This window comes from Pteropus medius, unplaced genomic scaffold, assembly GCF_902729225.1.
Source record: "Pteropus medius unplaced genomic scaffold, Ma_sr-lr_union100, whole genome shotgun sequence".
NCBI classification, from domain to species: Eukaryota; Metazoa; Chordata; class Mammalia; order Chiroptera; family Pteropodidae; genus Pteropus; species Pteropus medius.
The window spans coordinates 5,371,299-5,393,450 of NW_024349800.1; the positions used below are offsets into that span (position 1 = coordinate 5,371,299).

General features: G+C 41.3%; 1 protein-coding gene and 1 pseudogene across 5 annotated transcripts in view; both read right to left on the reverse strand.

Annotated features, from left to right (window-relative positions):
* The window catches only part of TMCC1 (transmembrane and coiled-coil domain family 1), a 185,180-nt gene extending 183,272 nt beyond the window's left edge, over positions 1-1,908 (reverse strand). For 4 of the 5 annotated variants that reach the window (XM_039886806.1, XM_039886809.1, XM_039886807.1 and 1 more), the window contains exon 1: positions 1,703-1,908. The gene's annotated coding sequence lies outside the window, so the exon portion shown is untranslated. The remainder of the gene's footprint in view (positions 1-1,702) is intronic. The other variant, XM_039886810.1, reaches the window with a different exon arrangement.
* Positions 1,909-18,411: 16,503 nt separating this feature from the next.
* LOC120622485 (uncharacterized) lies at positions 18,412-18,527 on the reverse strand (annotated as a pseudogene).
* Between the last annotated feature and the right edge of the window lie 3,625 nt (positions 18,528-22,152).

Below are 22,152 nucleotides of genomic sequence, written 5' to 3' on the forward strand. Positions count from 1 at the left end.
AGCTGACTGCTTCTGTTTATCTTAAGATGCAAATATTCTGAGAAATCTCATTTTCTATACATAGTACACAGCACCCGCGCCATGCCAAATCTTAATAAATGCTCATAATGATAACAGATCTAGATCACGTGCTAATGAATTTTTAATATTTAAAATTTTCCTATGCTGCTGATCAGCGATCTATTCTGTAAGCAGCTGAAAACTCTAGAAATTAAAAGGTTACCGCCCACAGACCAGAAGCAGCTTTTTAATCTTTTCTACACTAGCCAGAGAGTGGGTGTGTGATTTCAAAAAAAAATGCAAGCCAACTCTGTTGGTAGAGGACAAGGTATTGTTGAGTTAAAATCCCACCTATAAGCAACATTTTTTACATAACACTAGGAAAACTACCATCTACTTGCATCTAATATACAAGTAGAGAAAAGAAATGTACCTCTTGGGGTAATCTTGTCCTTAACGCATTAACGTTTTCATAAGGTTCTTTCCTTTTCCTCTGGGCTTTGCAACAATTTCTATACACAGGTATTTCAGAGATAAAGATTTGGTTAACCTAATTCTAATCAAATTTAACATACTAGTCAGATGGCATAAACGAATCAAAGTTTTGTTTCCTTTTAAAGTAGCTATCTGCTTTTTAAGACCTGGATGTGTTTTGTTTTGTTTTGTCTTATTTTTAAGAATTAGCTAATTTAGGAATTCACATCTTTCCCAGAGATGCTTATGACACAGGTACCTCTGATGAGTATGTCAGACTTAGAGCATCCATTTTGGATTAGTATGTGTGTTCATCTTCCTTTTCTCTATGAAAAGTAAGGTTGAAAGGCAACCTGCAAAAGCATTGAGCTAGGATCTACCAAGACTAATGTGGAAGGTGTCACCAAAGAAAAGAGGGGGAATTAGCCAATAGCTCAAGTTGGCTGATTCAAGAAACTCTGCTGCAGATCCACCTGGGAGATCCTCACCATCAGTGCTGTTAAGGAACGAACCGAACCAACCGGGGACCAACACTACATACACACGTTTGCTTAGGCTAAAAAAGGGAGATTTGCAAGCTATAAACAGATCTCTGGTCTTTGAGGGAAGATGCGCTCATTCTCCCTTTCTAAAAGAGCTAACAAAGGGTACTCTGAGACCGAACCCAGCCAGCCTAGACGCCCACCTTACACCACCCATGCTCCCGGATCCCAGCACAGCCGGTTCCCTCCTCGCCTCAAACAAGTTCAAAATCAAAACAAAAGGTGCATAACTGGTTTCAGGTGGCAATGGCTGAGCCCTAGTGGCCAACTTCTGGGGACGCCAGAGCGAGCGAGGGATCATAGGACCCCTACCAGAGCCAGCTCCCAAACAGTACCCCGGGCCTCGGCCCAACTCCTCGCACGCCCCTCCCTCCCCTCGGCCCTGGAAATGGGAAGCTGGGAAGGGGACGAGGAGAAGGGGGTGGGGAAAACCCAGGGTCAAAATGACAGTGGAACCAGCCGGGAAGAAAAAAGGCCCGATGGGATGCTGGGGGTCGATTCCTACGCCCCAGGCTTCAGCCATGAATCGGGCGACCGACGGTCCGAGCCACGCCAGGCCGCGAGCGGGAGGCCTGGCCCACGTCGGCGACGCCTCCGGGCCACGCTCCCCTCACTGCTCTCCCCACCCGGGGCGGAGGGGCCTTGAGGGGCCGCAGCCAGAGTCCGGGGCGCGGGCATTCACTCACCGGCGGAGAGGGGAGGAGCAGCCGGCGTCTCCGCCAACGCCGTCGCTCGAGCTCAAGTGCCGGCTCCTGTAGCTGCGGCCGCTGGGCCCGGGCCATCCCCCCCAGCCACCCCCCTCCCGGCCCTCCCCCCGCGACTCCTCAGCCGCCGCAGCAGCCGCTGCAGCCGCCACCGCCGCCTCAGCTCTTACGCGGGAGCGCGAACCGGCTGGAGGAGGAGAGAGCGCGTGCGCCCGCCGCCACCGCCCACAACCTCCGCCCCCGGCCGGCGGCGCACGCGCGAGGCGCGGCGGGCGCGCGCACGCCGCAGGGGGCGGGAACAGGCTCCGAAGGCGCGGCCCCGCCCCAGCCCGCCCGCCCACCCACGCGGTCGCCTGGCAGCTGAGCTGAGCTGAGCCGGTGCAGTTGGCGCTGTACTGCTGCAGATAGACTCCTCTGGCGAAATCTCCAGGAACCGACCTCCTCTGTCCCACTCTACTTTCTGGGTAGCGAGGACCTGAAGCAGTGCAGGTTTGAGCGAATTTTGGCCGCAGCTTGGGATCACACACTTTTCCTCCCTACTTTGAATCAAAAGGCCTTCCTGCTCAGATCTAACAGGTTTTCGTCTGCTGCTGGGAAAAGGGCAGAGGCTGTTATTATTTCGCGTCTGGTATTACCACTGAGGGGACTACAAGCAACCATCAGCCTATCCCTATTCCTTTTTCCTGATTTACCTATTCGTTCATCACATATGTACTTAGGCTTTCATCCACGTCCTAGGCCCTGTTCAAGTTGTTGAGAGTACAATGTGGGAATAAAACAGTCTCTGGACTCTTGAGGATAGACCTGGTGGAGGAGGATAACGTTAAAGGGAAAATCACACAAAATTAAAATTTGCAATTAGCGAAATCTCTTCTAAGAGGTACGTAGTGCTAAGAGAAACTGCATGGGTGGGCAGAAATTGATTTAGTCAAGGATTTTCAGGTTGGAATCCCAAAGGCTCTCTTGGAAGAAATTAACTAGGTCTAAGAGTTGAGAGCTTGGCATGGCCAGAAAGAGGCGGGGGACGGCCACTGAATATGGAGAGAATGTGAGGGGAGAGATTGGCAATAATTGAGGTAAGGATTTAAGACTTCACAGTCAAAGAAAAGTAAACTGGTAATGGTAGAGAAGAGTACTTTTTAGAGAGTAGAATGGGCCAAATTCGATAATCTATTGGATAAAGAGTGAAGGTCAGAGAGGTGGCAAGTTTGACTCTTAGATTTGAGGCTGGTGGGGCCCCTGAGGAAAGTAACTAAAAATGGATGATAAGCTTAAAAACTAAAAGTGAATTTCTAGAAGAAAACATGGAAAACCTTTTTTGTGACCTTGGAATAGGTGAAGATTTCTAAGAAAACCATGAACCATAAAAGAAATGATTCATAAGTTTAACTTCATCAAAATTAAAAACTTTTGTTCTTTGAAAGACATCATTAAGAAAATAAAAAGGCAAGACACAGATGGGAGGGGGAATTTGCAATACAATATATCTGACAAATGACTTGTATCCAGAATATATAAAGAACTTTTAGAACTGAATAATAGGAAAACAACCCAATAAAACAGTGGGCAAAAGTTTTAGTAAACACTTCACCAAAGACATAAAAATGACCAAAAAATAACAAAAAGATGCTCAATATCTTTAGTCATCCAAAGATGTGCAAGTGAAAACCACAATGATATAGTACTACATCCTCGTTAGGATAGCTAAAATTAAAAGACATGACCCAGTAATTCCACTCCTACACATCTCCTTAACTATATATATTTACACTCTAAATAAAGACAACAACGTCATACTTCCACCTAACATGATACAACTAACCTACATACAACCAAAAACTCTTAACACTTTATCCAAAAGAGGATGCGAAGTCTTCAGGTGATGTTCCCTTTCTGCTTTTGACATCCTGTAACTTAATACTGTGCTATGAAGTAAACTATTATTACTACATCCCCACTGTATAGTAGTGATCGAATTTCCCCTTGGTAATCAGAATCAGTTACCCCAGCCAGTACAGAAACTCCTTTCTTTGCCTGTTGCTTCAAAGGCAGGAGAGGCCCAAGGTGACCAGGTAATAGTCTCACTTCCAGTTCAACAGAAACATTGTCGTGTTTCCTGGTGGAGGCATCCTTCTCTTAGGAATTAAGACTTATAGACCAGCAGAGTTTCTAGCCATTCCTCCTTCCAGGCAAAATGAATAACCAGGTGAACTGCTTGAAGTTCTGCCAACAGGGTGGCTTTTCTTTACTTTTCTTCTTCAAGGATATCCCGGAAAGGGGCAATAGTGCTACAACAGTCCATTTTCACCAAGTGCTTGCCTATTATGTAGAACCATCATAAACCAGTCTGTTAACCAAGACTGGATTTTCTCTTCCCGAGTCAACTGGTCATAGGGAATGCCTCATGAGATTATAGGTTTGGGCTGAGAGAGAGCAGGTAATGTGACAGGAGAAGGGGTCATGGGCATTTGGGCCACTTCCTTATACAATTTACTAATGCCTTCAGGGCCCATTCAAGCCCAATCTCATATATACCATTTCATCGATAATGGAGTGCTACCGTGCTTGCACAACTTTATAGCTTGGTGGATTAGACAACATTCAGTTAATGATGGGTAGCTTGGGTCATATGGTAACTTGATGGCCTGTAGTTAATAGTTCAGTGTCTTCTAAGGCTCAGTAACAAGCCGAAAACTGTTTCTCAAAAGGAGAGTAGTTATCTGCAAAGGATGGCAGGGCTTTGCTCTAAAATCTTAAGTGTCTGCACTGCGATTCACCTGTAGGGGCCTGCCAAAACTTGAAATAGAATCTGTATCAGCCACTTGGCAGAATAAGGCTCAGGGTTTGGTTTTCAGAAATCTTGGCCCTAAGTGTTTCTTTCAAAGCCAAAATAGAAACTTTTGGGTCATCTGTGCATAGATTGAGCTCATCCTTTTTGTTCCCCACTTTGTTCAGTGCAGTTAGGAGCAACCAACTAATCTCATTACAGTCCTTAATTGAACTAAAATATTCTGAGGTAGCAAATACATAGTCATTCAGGACCTTGCTTTCTATAGTCATTTGATTAGGAATATCCAGTGTCTCATCATGCCATGGACTACCAGTGCCCTCTTTACTACTGGAAATAGAGTCATTAGTGCCTTTAAATTTAACCAGATTAGAAAACCAATTCAAGAAAACCGAGGACCAATTTAGAAAAGTCATCCTTAAGATTCTCTTCCTGTTGGACAACTTCTAGTACCAAAATCTGTGTTAATCAGGGTTCAAACAGAAGTAGAACCAGTAGAAGATATATAATAATAAGAGATTTATTTCAGGGAATTCATTTATGCAGTTGGGGGTGGTTAAGCCAATTTGAAATTCAGAGGGCAGGCTATTGGAAGGACAGGCTGGAACTGTCAGGCAAGGGCTGATACTACTGTCTCAAGGCAGAATTTCTTTTTCAGAAGAGCTTCAACTCTGCTTTTACTTTCCACTGATTGAATCAGGCCCAACCAGATTATCTAGGATAATCTTCCTTAAAGTCAACTGATTATGGACTTTAATCATAACTACAAAATGCCTTCATAGTCACACTTAGATTTGTGTTGTAGTGTTGGATAGTATAGAATAACTGTGGACTATAGTCTAACCAAGTTGACACCTCAAAAAAGACTATCACATGAGTGTTTACCCAAGAGAAATGAAACATATATCTACACCAAGACTTGTACAAAAATGTTTATAGCAGGTTTATTCACAATATCAGAATATTGGAAACAACTCAAATACCCAATCGATAGGTAACCGGATGAGCAAAATGTGTTAAATTCATACAATGAAATACTACTCAGCAATTAAAAGGAACAAACTACCAAAACACTCAACACTGTGGATGAATCTCAAATAATTATACTGATAGAAGCTGAAAACAAAATAATACATATTTTATAATTCTATATAAAATTCTATAAAATGCATACTAGTCTATAGTGACGGCAGATGAGTGATTGCCTGTGACCAGATGTGGAGGGAAAGATGAGAGTATACAAAGAAACTTTTTAGGGTGATGAGAATGATCTGAATCTTGATTATGTCAAAACTCATCAAATTGTATACTTTAAATAGGTGCTAAGTTTATTAAATGTATCGTCTACCTCAGTAAAGTTGTTAAAATAATTCACTTAATGGGTTTCATAGCAGATTAGAAACAACAGAACCTAGGATTCGTGAACTGAAAGACAGACAGCAGAAAATATTCAGATTAAAGTGCAGAAAGAGAAAAGGAGTGAGTGTAAACACAGAAAAGAACGTCGGAGATACATGGGACACAGTGAAAGGTACTGCTACAGAACAGAGACGATATAAAATGGAAAACAATATTGGTGTGCTCTTATATGAAAACATATAAATGAGTCTACTTTTGGTGAGGTAGTATCTAGCATTCAGACACCCAATTAATTTTAAGAATGTGAAAATTGGTATATTACTCAGGTGGCAAAATTCGATAACATGGCAGAACATTTATGTAGAAAACAAATGTCAACACCAAAAAACTATTATGTGTTATTTAGGGAATTAAATACAAAACTCACCTATTAAAATATTAGCAAGTGCTATAAAAGAAATGTTTTGGATAAAGAAGTACTAAATATTTTTCGTTATTTTAAATTCAATACTTAATGTATGTATGTAGCACAGATAATAATTATAATTAGAGTTGTAGAATTCTAAATTTAAATACTTCTGTATGTGAACATTTTGGGAGATTTTCGTCACACTGGAGACTGTTTTAAAATTTTAATAAAATACTTACTGAATTTGACAAAAATAATTTGTTAAGCCAGAAACATGACAGCGGCGCACATGTGGAAAATTTAACACTGCAATAGAAGATCTTTCAAAAAAATTATCTACCATTCTTTCTTTTTTTAAGCATTCTCTAAACTTGATAGTGAACAATGCAATCAAAATTTCCTTTGACATTATCGAATTTAAAAAATGTCTTTCAAGAACTATATGACTGCTTTTCAGCTTCAGTTAAACATTTGGGTGTATTGGAAAACACTGAATATAGATTTGAAACCACTGTGATGAGAACATTGAGTCTATACTATTATGTCAGTAAAGACTCAATTACAAACAGTATGCAATGATCTTTTCTATGATATTAAAAAGCTTGAGTTCTAAAATACCAGCCAAAATTATACTTTCAAACATATTCATGTCTAAATTTATTAGCTTAGTACTAACTCGGCATGATGCTTTAAATAAAATTAATGATTTAAGCAAAATGATACAGAAAATTCAATGTACAAAAAAATTTTGATGCACATAATGCTCTCAGAAACCTCAAAGGGGTAAGAAATTCTTTGAAGTAAAACTAAATGATGATACTTACAAAAAATAAATTGTTGATTTTAAAATAAGTTGCTGAATATATATGTAATGAAATATTACTCAGCCATAAGAAAGAATGAAATCTTGCCCTTTGGAACAATATGGATGGACGTAGAGGATATTATGCTAAGTGAAATAAGACAGAGAAAGACAAATACTGCATAATTTCACTTAAATGTGGAATCTAAAAAACAAAACAAACGAACAAATAAAACAGAAACACTAATAGATACAGAAAATAAACTGGTGGCTGCCAAAGAGGAATGGGGTTGGGGGACAGGTGAAATAGGTGAAGGGGATTAAGAGGTACAGACTTCCAGTTATAAAATAAATAGGGTATGGGAATATAATGTCCAGCATAGGGAAGATAGTCAATAATATCATAATAACTTTGTATGGTGACGGATATAACTAGATTTATCATGGTGATCATTTTGTAATGTATAATAATATTGAATCACTATGTTGTACACCTGAAACTAATATAATATATGTCAACTGTAATTCATAAAAAATAAATTTATTTATTAATAAGTCGAAGAGCCTCTTGACATTGGTTTCAACTTCTCCAACATAGAAAATATTAGAAAAGATTTCAGTTGCAAATCCCACATCTATGATCTATAACTAAATTTTAAAATAAATTTCTATCCTATATTGGAATTTGCGACATCATTTTTAAAATTAAAGTTTTTTTAAAAAATTAAATTAAAGTTTACAATACTGAAAGAAAACTGACCTTTTTGGTCTAATCTAGATCCTTACTATTCAAAAAGTGGTCCCCGGACCAGCAGTATCAGCATCATCTGTGAGCTTGTTAAAAATGTAGAATCTCAGCCCTGCTCCAGATGACCTTAGTCAAAGTTCTTATTTTAACATAGACCACAGGCAATTTATATGCCTATTACAGTTTGAAAAGCACTGGACTAGATGACATGTAATTTGAAGAATTACAATGAACATGAACTGCAACGACTTAAAAATTTACAGTTGAAATTGACTAATGAATATTAGTGATAATGCTGATGGAAAATAAATGCAGAGGAACTAAAAACCTTAAGTTGTTTGGTAAAATCTAGTGTAACTTCTGTTGAAGTATCGCAATACCTTTGCAGCAATAATTTATCACATTTCCAAATACTTTTGTGTCTCTCAGTATGTGTTTAACTTTTCTAATGTGTATAACCAGTAAAGAATGTAGCTTCACAAAACTAAAATTTAGTAAAAACTGGTTAAGGTCTAGAGTGAGCAAAAAAGACTGTCATGTCGTGACCATGACATTGGAGCAAGTAAGCACCGAAACTGTTATAGGGAATTTTATTTCCATGAAAGCAAGACAAAGTAATTGTTGTATAGCAAAATATGTACTAGTGACTTTGAATTTCTAATTCTTAAGCTAGTTTCTCTCTCTCACCTCAGGGCCTTTGCTTCTGCTATTTCTGGTGCCTGATACACCTTCCTCTCCAACTCTGCTAACCGTATGTCGAAACTCATCAAATTGTACACTTTACTGTCTCAGCTGAAATGTCATTTCCCCAGAGAGGCCTTCCCTGACCGCACAGACAAGGTCAGCTTTTCCCATCAAACACTCAAAGCATCTTGAGGTTCCCCTTTCTTAGCCCAATATACATGTAAGTTCCCCCTTAAACATCTGCTTTCCTCTTTGGACTGTAAGCGCCATAGTGCAAGGACTTTCTGTCATTCTGAACCTACTGACCTTCCATGTATCTTTAGGTGCTCAATGCAAGCGTATCTTGGAGATACTGTGGGTTTGGTTCCAGACCACCACAATAGAGCAAATTGTAATTTTTTGGGTGCAACATCTGTGAAGCACAATAAAGCAAAGTGCCATAAAATGAGATATGCCTATAAATGTTTATTAGATTAATAAATGAATAAATTCCTATTCATATTAAATGACGCATGACCCTGCCTTATATTTGTACAACCCTTTATTTTTTAGCACATTTTTATTTCTGTTACTCCATTTGAGCTTCCAAAGACCTAGATTTACCTAGTTAGCCTCTCTCAGCCCTAAAATGCATAGGAGATCTCCTACCTCTTAGATAAAAGTATGGGCTACAGATGGATTGCCTTTCAGTCCTCATTCTGCCACTTCGGACCTCTGTCTTGGGCAAGTTTCTTCACCTCTCTGTGCTCTGGTTCTCTTATTTGTACTTAACCTCATAGATACACTGTGAGGAGTAAATGAATAGAGTTGACCCTTGAACAATGTGGGGATTTGGAGTGCTGACCCCTGTGCAATCAAAAATCCACATATAAGTTTTGACTCCCCAAATAATTACTATTATCCCTTGGTATCGAAGAGGGATTGGTCTCAGGACTCCCTGCAGATACCCAAATCCATGAATACTCAAGTCCTGTGTATAAAATGGCATAGAACAGTGCACATAGTTGGCCCTCTGCATCTGTGGATTCACCCAACCATGAACCAAAACCAGTATTTTCACTCCATATTTGGAAATCCATGGATGCAAAACCTCGGAATATGGAGGGCCTACTTTATATTTATTGAAAAAAAATCCATGTGTAAGTGGACCCATGCAGTTCAAAGCCAGGTTGTTCAAGGGTCAATTATATATACCTATAAGCACATGGAACAGTGCTTGGCACTTGACAAATGTTAGCCATTACAGAAGTAACTGTGAATATCAAGAGTGTTGGGGCCAATATTAAAGATTAGGCATCCTCAATATTATGTTGAGTGAAAAAGAAGCCAGACACAAAAGACCACATACTATGTGATTCCATTACAGGAAGTTCAAGGACAGGCAAAATTACCATATGATGTTAGAGGTAGATCAGAATAGAGTGGGTGGATAGCCAGCATATTGACTGAGAAGGGGTACACAGCAGTCTTCCTGGGCACTAGAAATATTCTGTATTTCGATCTGAGTAGTAGTTACACAGTGAGTATGTATGTAGAAATATATTCTTAAGATCTATCTGCTTTACTTCATGTAATTTATACCACACTTAAAATTTTAGGCAGAAGTAGAACTGTGACCAATCTCCTTTTATCTTGGCATAGACTTCCACTCCTTCTCTGCCTTCCACCAAGACCCTTAAAGAGGAGCCTTGATGATTTTAATCTCCTTCCCCTTGTTTCTTTTTGTTGACACCCAATAAACGAGATCTCTTTCACTGACCTGAAAGGGATAGGGCAAAGCCACATTCCAGGAGGCCCAGCAGGTAAGGTAGGGATGTAAGTACAAATGGTTCTATCTGTAGTGTCAGAACCATGACCCTCCCTGGGAATCAGACGTTGCCAGTGGGATGAGGCCTTGGTGCCAACTCCCATGGTCCCCACCCCATCCAAGCAGAGCCAAGAGTGTAGCTGGCTCAAGGGGAACAGAACTCTGACAGCCTCCATGCTTGGGCCTTGTGGTCAGGATTGCTAGTGGTCAGGATCTCAAATGTATTGGTCTATTTTGGTTTTAAGTGATAGAAATCCAAAGCAAACAGGCTGCTGCAAAATCAGAGCAATTTATTGAAAGATGCTTCTATTTATAGAATATACGCATGGAAATGGCAGGTCCTCACAGATTGCTGGGCCCTGCCTGGGGCACTTTCTCTCCTGTCTGCTTCTCATAGCTTTATTGTATCAGACCAGTTTTCTCTTCATGATGGAAAATGTGGCTGCCATTAGTTGCTGAGCCCCACACGTGATAGTTTCACACTAGAAAGCCTACATCCTGCTTCCCTTAAATCCAGTCCAGAGAATCTCATGAGAGGGCTCTGGTTGGCCCACTTTGAGTCTCATGCCCACCCCTAGACCAATCAACTGTGGCCATGAGGGTGGGGCATTGCGATTGACAATACTCACCAGAACCACAAGGTGGTTAGAAAGTAGAAAGGAATAGTGCCCTCAAAAGAAGGTATTTTTCCCAAAAGAAGAAGGGGTACTGAACAAGGTGGACAATGGTGGAACAGAGAGGGGCACAACTTAATCCACGAGGCCTGGTCCGGTTACTCTGCTAACTGAACATAACCTTCTCAGTCCCCATTGTTAGATCCAGAGGTGAGGCCAGCACAGTCCTACCTCTGAAATCAAACCAGCTCAGCAAGTGGCCAGAGGATATTCCAGAGAAATACTGGTCCTCTCTCACGGCAGGACACTCAGCTCTATCAACAGGACAGGTGCATGAGAGCATTGAAAGCTCACCAGGCTGGAATCCAAGAGACTGATTCTTAGGCTGCAACCAACTGAAGCTGTGAGAAAGTGTAAATCCCCTTCCCTTTCTGGGCCTTAGCAACCTCCTCTGTAAAACAGAAGTGATGGCGCTAACTGATAAGAGGGACAGCAGAGTCCCTGAATCCCCTAACAGCCTGGGTTTAAATCTCAGCTCTACCCTCAGCAGCTGTCTGCTCCTGGGGATGATGATGATGATGATGATGATGATGATGATGATGATGACGACGACGACGACGACAACAACTACAATGATGGTGGTGATGGTGATTACTCTTTATGTTGAAAATAATTTCAAAATTACAGAATATTTGCAAGAATAAGTCAAAGAACTCCTGTGTACCCTTAATCCAGGTTCAACAATTTTTAACATGTTGACATATTTATTTAGTAATTCTCATTGTTTTTTTTTTCCTGAACCATTAAAGAATACCTTGCATACATCTTTATTCTTCACTCTGCCCCTTTACTCTTCACAGTTGTATTTCCTAAGAATAGGGATTTTCTCTTACATAACCACAATAGAGTTATCAAATTCACCAAATTTAACATAGACATAGTACTTCCTAATCAAGTGTTCATATTCCAATGTTGCCAATTATCTCAGTGTCCCTACAGTTTTTTTCCCCCTCCAGTACTGAGTCCAGTCCAGGAGCAGGACTTGCACTCACTTATATAAACAATAAAATAAATTGAGCCATTTTCAAAGGGAGCCAGAGCTGCCATACCACAAGAACTGCCTTACACGTCTTATGTCTCAAATCTTAGAATGTTAAAACAGGGCGAAATAACCTTTAGACTGGGCCTACGCAACTTTGTTTCCCAAAAAACTGTTTGCAAAGATAATAAGAAAGCAGTTATTATGACCACTGGACTGATGACTACTGGACTGAAAATTAAAAACATTATTTAGAATTAACATCACTGTGCTATGTTATCTGCACCAATAGAAGTGACTTCCTTCTATTGATATAATTGTTCCCCTTCCCTTTCTCATAAACACCATTGCCTTTGTCTCCTAATCAGAACATTATTGGGACTTCTGCTTAAATCAGTACATCCCAAATAACTGTTCTTATTAATCTCAAATAAATGTTTGTTTGCCTCTCACTTCGAAAGACCTTTTTATTTTTATGTTAGCAGTTGTCAGGTCTCTTTAGCCTCCTTTAGACTGGAACAGTTCCTCAGCCTTTCCTTATCTCTCACAACATTGCCATTACAGGAGAAAGTCTCCCACTGTGCGTTTGTTTGATGTTTCCTCATGATTAAATTCAGGTAAATGTATCCCCAACCAGGATATAATATGTATTGTATCCTTTTAAGGATGTCACAGTAGGTGAATGGATTAATAAACTATAGTACATCTAGACAGTGGAATATTTTTCAGGGCTAAAAAGAAATGAGCTACCAAGTCATAAAAAGACATAAAGGAACCTTAAATGCATATTAAATAAAAGAAGCTAGTCTGAAAAGGCTATATAATTGCATGATTCCAACTATATGACATTCTGAAAAAGGTAAAACTATGGAGATAGTAAACGATCAGTGTTTGCTGAGTGTTAAGGGCAGAAAGGGATGATTCTGCAGAGCACAGAGGGTTTTTAGGGCAGTGAAACTACTCTGTATGGTACTGTAATGGTGGACCCATTTTATTATACGTTTGTCAAAACCCATAGATTGTACAGCCCCAAGAGTGAACCGTACTGTGAACTATGGACTTTGGGTGATAATGATGTATCTACATAGGCTTATTGATTGAAACATACCACTTGGGTGGGGGATGTTGATAGTAGGGTTGTTTTGGGTGGAGGTAGAGATAGGCAGTCTATGGAAAATTTCTGTAACTTTTACTCAGTTTTGCTATGACCTTAAAACAGCTTTGAAAATAAAATCTATATTAAAAACTACATGAGCACAATGACATATAATAAATATTCATTTTAAGCATTCTTTGTTATGATTATCATCATTTCATATGTTCTATCCAGCTCTGACATCTAACGATCCTGTTGTAGTAAATGGGACAGCACGATAAGAAAAAAACTATAAAAATGTGCCCCATTCTTATTTTAAATCCCCAGACTTAAATCTGCAAGCATAGATTGAATTGACAGAGAAGGAGACACTGAGAAATATAGGTAATGAGTATTTATTATTTACTATGAGTCAACCTTACAGGTATTTTACTCATATCACCCTCACAACACTCTCTGAGGTAGGTAGCTTCTGAAAGGCAATAGAATCTCTCTGCAGTTGGACTGTATGATTTGTGAATAATAGCCTTGCCACTTACAAGCTATGTAACTTTGGGCAAGTTATTTAACCTTTCTGTGCCTCAGTTTTCTCATTTGTTAAAAAAAATTAAATAAATGGTTTCTGTACCAATCTCAGAAACGTTGTATGGATTAAATGAATAAACACATAAGATAGGGACTGGCACATAGCAAGCACTTTGTGTTTGCTGATACTATTTTAGAGATGTAGAAACTGAAGCACAGGGAGGTTAGGTTACTAACCCTGGGTCACATAGCTGGGAAGTGGCAGAATCGGGATTTAAACTCACAGTATTCTTTGATGAAAGACAGACAAGTATATAGGCAATTTTTACAAAGGGACTAAGTGCTATGACGAGATAGTTTGGAATCTGCGGCAGCCCTAAGGGGGCCTTTAGGCAGGTCTGGGGCAGGTCTGGAAGGCTTCCAGGAGGTGGTACCTAAGCTGTGGCTGAAAGGATGAACGGAGTTTGCCAGGTGACCAGGTGAAGCAGGTGGAGAGCAGGGATCATGCGCAAAAGCCCAGGGATGAGACAGCCTGGGGTGAACTGCGAGTTGTTTGGAGCCAACAATCAGAGTGTAACTTGAGGTATGATAGCAGCTGAAGCTTAATACAGACCTTGGGGGCAAGAGGGAACCTTCGAATCTTCAACAACTTTCTATTTTAGTAACAGAACTCCTTTTCAGACAAAACCCAGAACAGAAAATAGCTGAAAACAGAGGAGCTTTAGGCTCCCAGGGATGGTTCTCCTGAGGACTAGATCTACCCCCAGCTTTGTGCCAGCCTCCCTCACATCTTTGCAGAACCTCACAGGGCTGTTTCCCTCGATTTTACAGATGAAGGAACTGAGGCCCAGAGGGGAGTGACTGGCCCTCCGCTCCTCCTAGGTGACTAGAGTCAGGGCTTTAGACTCCCAGCCCAGGGCTTTTTCTCCTCAGGATCATTGGAAACTTTTCTTCAAGATAAGAGCTTTGAACAGGATTGGGAGGAAGGGGGAAGGGCAGGCATTTTAGCTCAGAAAACCACAAAGCCTCAACTTTCTGGGACTCAGTGTTCCCATCTGTACAAAGGGGAGTGCTGGGCAAAGTGACCTCTGAGAGACTGTCCATCCTTGCATCTTGAAGCTATTGGTTGGGCCTCAGCATCTCTTGGGGCACCCCTAGCCCTGAGCCACAGATCTTTGACTCTGTCCCTCCAAATCCCACCCCTAGTCTGGGAATGGGGTTGGGGGTACCCAACTGCTGCTGGTGAGTGAAGCCCAAGGGCAGAGTGCTGAGCAGAGGGACAAGCAGCCTGCTGGCCAGAGGCTGAAGTGATCCAACCTGGCGGCCCATGGTATTTTTAGGCCTCTGCCCTTGCCCCTGGGCTGGAAGCAGATTAGAGAAAAACAAAAATAGAATGGCCCGCTGCTTGGCCTGGCAACTCTACCAAAGGGAAGGAAAGACTTTGAGAAAAAGCTAAACAGCTCTTGGTTTATTTTGCTCTCTCTTCTCTCAGCGTGCAGGAGCAAAATCAGGATCCCTGAGGGGGTTCACGCTCCTGCAAAATACCTCATTTGGGACCAAGGATTTCCTTCCATCACCCTCTCAAACTCACCTCTATAACCTGACCACACTGCCCAAACCTACCCTAACTGGGCACCACTGACTTACTTAACGAACATTTATATTTCAGGCTCTATTCTCAGCATTTTCTAATATTGATTCATTTAATCTTCAAACAGCCTCACTTTCATGAATGAGCAAACTGAGGTCATAGAGGTAGATTAGGTTGCCTGTGGCCATAAGAAGTGGAGTCAGGACTCAAACCAAGCAGTCTGGCCTCAGAGAACAAATTTAACCTCTATGCTATGCCACTTCTCCAAAATCTGGCACCCTTCGGTGCTACAGGACAGCAGGCACCACCCCTCTGAAAAAGCCCCAAAGAACTCCCAACCCTCCATGACCACTAAGTTTACGCACATACAGAGGAAACCTGTTGTCCCACAGTATTTATTAACAGAGGAATTGCTCATCCACCCTACTCATCAGTTGCCTCTGACCTATTCCTCTGGGCTGCCCTGCCAGAAGGCTCCAGGACCTTCTCACATCTCCTTTCCAAATTCCCCCAAGTCACCCGAGTTCAGGCTGAGGTCCTTACACAGTTTTGCGAGGAAGTCTGAGAGAGTGAAAGAAAAAGTGAAACCCAGTCAGCAGGTCTCTCTGCACTGACCATGCCCCTGCCCTGGAGAACCCCGTCTCAGGGACACCTTCGGGCTGCTTCTCCCAGCCCTTTGCCTCTCAGTGCAGTCAGAGCCCCTGACATGAGTCCCTTGTTCTCTTCCCAGAGTCCAGAAATCCTCACTTCCCAGGCCTCGCCCCAACCAGAGCAAGCAAACCTAAGGAACAGTGTGTAATCTCTCCAAAAACGCCTCCTCCCTGCTCCCCATGGAACACAGCAGTTAACATTTGGTTCTTTTGGGGCCAAGATTTTTTCCTTTCAGAAGATGGCTTCCATTTTATCTTAGATAACAGAGGGCCCTGTGAAGTGCTTTTCCAAAGAAAAGAGCAATCTTTGCCCAAAGGGTAACTCTAGAGCTACCAAAGAAATAGGTTCCTAGTGAGAATAGCTTTTCCCCTTCATCCTCCGACAAAAACACAAGTAACAGCTATAATGACCGAGCAATATAAACCTAGGGTATAAGGAAGAGTGAAGAAATAAAATGGAGTCACTATTGTTGAGTTGCTAAATTACTAAAATCGGGTAGGTTGAGACAAGAGGAAATGATTCTGTTCTTGCTTTAACTAGCCTGCGTACTTAACCTTTTGAACTTTCCAGTCCTGCCTCAATGCCTGAATATATAACAAACCTCCAGATACCCCTCTGATTACCCTCTGAAGGACTAAGGAAAGAATGTTCAGGTATCCAGACCACCTGGTCATCTGAGGATTACATCTCAGACCAATCTAGAGGCTAAGAATGCAGGACTGATTCTTCTCAAGAATGTACTTTTTACTATAAGAAACCTCAGCTTTCCTTGCTTCTTCAGAACACTCTGAGTATTGCCTAGTTGTGTTTCTAGTTTGCAAACCCTCAGACCCTTGAATAAATCTCTATCATTTATTTCTAGCCAAAGCCTCCAGACTTTTTTGGACTTCGTTCGACAAATATAATCATAAGAGCTTATTTTGTCTCCCATTATCTCTTTAAGATGCATTCAGGGGAGTAAACTCTACCCCTGTCCCTTGGATCTGATTCTCCTCAGGTGTGACAGTTCATTTCCTGTGTCAATTTGGCTGAGCCATGAGGTGCCCAGATAATCGTGTTTGGTCAAACACTGTTCTGAGTGTTTCTGTGAGAGTGTTTTTGGGTGAGATTAACATTTAAATTGGTGAACTTTGATTGAGGCAGATTGCTCTCATAATATGACTGGGCCTCACCCAATTAGCAGAAATCCTAAATAGAACAAAAAGACCGGCTTCCCTCGAGCAAGAGAAAGTTCTCCAGCAGATGGTCTTTAGACTTCATTTACAATATCTGCTCTTTCTGATTCTACAAGTAGATGGCCTTTGGACAGGAACTGGAACTACAGTTCTCCTGAGTCTCTAGCCTGCCAGTCCAGCTTATGGCTTTTAGACTTGCCAGCTTCCATGATTGCATAAGCTAACTGCTTGTGATAAATGATAGATACCTCTCTTTGCATTACTTCCCCAGCTCTACCCCCACCAACCTCCTTGCTTGCAGGTCACTGCCAGAGAAGATAAAGGAAGCTGCTTTGCATAATAATTTGAAGGGCAATGGTAGGGGAGGGAGAATAGAAACAAGGGGAAAGTGCAGTGCAGAAGATAGTGAAAGATGGCCTGACACCTTAAAACTGTCTCCTTACCAACAAAGCACGAAGAAATTCTTCTAAAACTCCCAACCAGGGTCCAGCCCCTTCCCTGTGAGCAGATGCCGAGTCACACCATCTCATCCCTTCTGTGGAGCTAGGAGCTCTGCAAAGGCAGAGACAGTTGGGTCTGCCTTGGCCACTACTGGATCCCCTAGGGTAGGTGACTAATAAAGATCAAATGATTGAAGAGGGAGCCAGGGCCTCAATCAAGCTCTGGGGGAGGCTGGGATTGCCAACCCGTGCACCCAGGGCTCCTATATAGCTCTCTTCCCTCCCCTTGTTGGTTCCAGTATTGACATAAAAATTATATCTTTATACATTATAGGCCCATCAAACACAAGTTTCATTCCATTCTCTGAATACATTTAAAACAGTTGATTTAAAGTCTTTGTCTAGTTAAGTCCAAGGTCTGGTCTTCCTAAAGGGCTGTATCTCTTGGTTGCTTTTTTCTCACTGTGTCTGAGTCATACTTTCCTGTTTCTTTGCATGTCTAGTAATTTTGTTGAAATTTTAACATTTTAAATAGTATTGCATGGCAACTCCAGAAACCAGATTTCCCCACCCCCACAGCTTGTTGTTGCTGTTTATTGTTTAGCTGATGATGTTTGTTTAGTGACTTTCCTGAACTAATTCTATAGTCTGTATTCTTTATCTTATATATAAGATTCTGCTTAGTTAGCTTAATGGTCAGCTAATAATTAGAGATTTCTATAAATGCATCAAACCATAAGTCTCCCAGCCTTTGATGAGAGGCTGTGTGTGTGTTAGGACATGCTTTTAATGCTTCATTACACAGTTTACAACATTAGCCTGCACTTTCTGCTTAAGCAGACCCTCAAGGTCAGCCAGAAGTGAGAGATTAGGGCTTTCTCAGGCATTTCCTGGGCCAGTGCACCGCTCTGTGCATAGTCATGGCCTTCTATTTTTTAGATCATTATTTATTATTATTATTTATGCCTACAGCACCTGGTCTTCCTAGGTGGTCTCCCATCCAAGTACTAACCAGGCTCGACCCTGCTTAGCTTCCAAGATCAGACATCGGGCTTGTTCAGGGTGGCATGGCCGTAGACCATGGACCTTGGCTCCACTGGGGTGAGAACCCAGGACCTTCTGCAGTTAAAGCAGACATGCTAACTGTTACACTATGGAACCACATCCAGTCATGGGCCTTCTATATCCCCAAGAATATGTTGGAGCTTTTCAGAGCCCTCTATTAACATCTCATTACTCAGCTTTTCTTTTAAAATTTTGTGCTCAGCTTCTTATTTGTCTCATCTGTTATTTCTGCCTCCGGCAGCTTCTATGTTAAACTATTGTTGCTGGTTGTTTTTGACAAATGTCCCCAAGGAAAAGACTGTTTACACTGACTGAGCTAAGTCAGGTCAAATAAAGATGAACTCGGGGAGTGGAGATTTCCATGGACCTTCCAGACAGGTCAAATAATAACAACTCTCCGGGAATTGGACTTTTTAGGGAGCTCCAAACCTTTCTTTCTCTCCCAGTGGCTGCTAAGTTGTTGTTCCTCATGGCTATCATGATTATTATAAAAATGTTGGTTTGCAAGGCTGCTGCAGAGCTGGGACAAGGGGAATGAGACAGGATAAGTTAAAATGCCACATAGCTCACAGTGCTTAGTGAGATTCAATCTTCTCCTTCCCTTCCTTTCTCCTCTCTCTTCTCCCCCTCTCCTCCCCTCCCCTCCCTCTCCTCCTCTTCCTTCCTCCCTCCTGAATAAATGTTCCTCAGATTGTTACAAGCCTTTGGTTAATTTTCAGAGTACTGAAAAAGTTAATTTGATGATTTTGCCACTGTTCTCATTGTTCTCATGGAGGAGTGGATTTTCTATTCTGAAAGTGTTCTCCCCTCCCGCAAAGACTTCAAAATTCAAAATTTTTAAATGCGCAACTCAAACAAAAGAGTCTGTAGATTGAGATGGTCTGTGGGCCATCAGATTTATGGTCTCTGAACCCAAAAAGAAACCATCTAAAGACATTCATTTATTCGTAAAAAGTTGTAACAATGGGGGGAGACAGTAATTATCTAAAGATTTCTTATGATATTCTGGTGAGATTCTCTCTTCTGCTGTCTCTCCCTACTTGTCAGACTACATGCCTAGCCCTTGGCTGGAATCTAAGACCACGTGGCCATTTCTGGTAGGTAGGTCTGGCCTCTGCTCCATGACCTCTCAGCCAAAATTTTTCTCAGGTTCCCCAAAGTGGGCAGTGAGGGGCTGCTCCCTGAGAACACAGGGAGATGGAGTAGTTATGGAGCCTGGCAGAGTACAGGACCCTTTCTTGGGAAGTTTCTCAACATTTGATCAGCACACTAACTCCATGACATAGGTGGCACAGAAATGAACACCAAGGAAATATCCTTCACATGCTACTGTGTGCTTGGACGATTGGGCACATATCCCTGATTTATGAGTGAATACATGTCTATATAAATGTTTGAGTATGTGAGCATGAATGTTTGTGTGTATACGAGTAACTAAATGAGCCAAGATTTGTGAGTATGTGTAAATGTTTGAGTTTGAGTCAGAGCATATATGAATGAGTGTATATAAGTGTATGACTGTGTGTGCAAGAAAATATAGTATATATGGATGAAAAAAGAGCTGTGCAGTGAATCTGACAAGCTCAGTGACTGAAAGTGATCTGAGAGGATGACCTGATCATAAATGCCGAACTGGGCAGGTCAGGGTGGGTAGTCATGCCTCAGGCCTATAACTCCCTTAAAAAAAGTTTTATCTTGGCCTTAAGCAAGCACTGTTCATTGTTTTTGTGCATCTAGGTTAACACACCTTTGAAATGACAGAACGATCCTCTTTTTCAGATCCCTTCAAGGGCATAACCGTCCTCAAGGGAGCACATGATCTTATTGCCTGTACACCACCCCCATGTACTGTAAATGCTAAATGTTAACTGTCTTGTATCCATCAATGGTAAAGAAGTATGTATCTCTCCATTTTACTTTTTATGCAATCATAGAGATTTCCACCCCCTCGCTTTCTCCCGCTTTCTTAATCTACCACAAATGGATTTCATGTAATCCTCCTTCCTTTTCTCCTTTGATTCCAAATGCATCAAAAGAACTGAAAAACTGCCATTCTCCAGAGCATTTTCTCAAACCCTTGAGATTTTGCTTCCGACATGTCTTCAGTTTGGTTCAAGTAAACTCTAATAAACTCATAAATTTTCTATAGGTTTGGACGTTCTTCCATAGAAACAGTGTGGGTGCACGAATGCATGTGAAAGCGCGTGTTGTGAGTATGAATGTGTGTGTGAGGTGTGTGTGAATATTAGAGTGTATGTATAAATGTATGAGTGTGTTACATGTATCTGAGTCTACGTACAAATATATCATGTGCGAATGTTTTAGTGTGTGTGTGTAAATGTATACATATGAATGAATATGGGTATGTGAGAGTAGGACTATGTATAAATGCTTGAGTCTATATTTATGTGAGCAGATTTAATATATATGTTTGAGTGTATGAGGTGTATGAGTGTGTGACTTGTGCATTATTGAATGTACATTTAAATATATGAGTGGGTGTAAATGTAACTGACCATATGAGTGTGTATATTTGCACGCGTGTAACTATATGTAAATGAGTGAATGAGTGTCAGTGTATGAGTATGTGTATATAAATATTTGAGTGTAAGATATAAGCACATGTATATGTGTATGAGTGCATCAGTCTCAGTGTGTACATGTATGAGTGTGCATGTGAGTATGTTTGTATATGTGCAGAGGGTATCTGCAGGTCTGGAAAGGCAAGCAAGTGCTCAACCGAAGCTTAGAGAGAAAGCCCTGGCTTTCCGCTGGGATATGGAGGGCAGGTGTCCCCAAGTAGGCGCTATTAGGTCTTACACGTTGGAAGTTCACCTGCCCGGTGCTAGTGCCTGTGTTGGGGGAGCAGGAGGGCCCTTGGCCTCCTGCTCCCCCAACACTCATACTCCTTAGAGGCAGGGCAGGGCTCTCAGACACTGGTCTCCTGTCTGTGGCCTGTCTTTCCCTGAAAGTTGAAGAAGCCTGGAGTTTACAACTCGCCTTTGGCCCCAAGTTTGCTGGCTTATCTGATGGAGGTAGACCATGTCTTACTGGCACTATTAAACTTTTCTCATTGGCCTCATTGCAAAGGCTATGAAGCGGGAAAGGCAGGTGTGTTTCGAAGGCTGTCTTTGTTTATTATTTTTATTTATTTATTTACATTAATTAATTTTAAATTAATTAATTAATTAAAATTAGTTTCAAGTTTACGGTACATTGGTTAGATATTCATATAGTTTATTAAACAATCCCCCTAATTGCTCCTTCTCTCCTCTGGTTTTCCACCTAGTCAATATATTAATGCTAACTGCATTCCCTGTACTGTGCTTCCCATCCCTGTGACCATCTATCAACTACTAATTTGTACTTCTTTAACCCTTCACCCCATTCTCCCAGCCCCCCAACGCCCCTCCCCTCTGTCTGTCACCAAATTGTCCACTATTTTTGTGAGCTCATTTTTTAAAAAATTAATTTATTATTTTTTTGTGGTGACATTGGTTAATGAAATCCAATAAATTTCAGCTATACACTTTAATGGTAATATATATATATATTTACACTGTGTGTTCACCTCCCATAGTTAGATTTCTTTCTGTCACTACATATTGAATCTCACTGCCCACCCCCCCCTTTACCTCC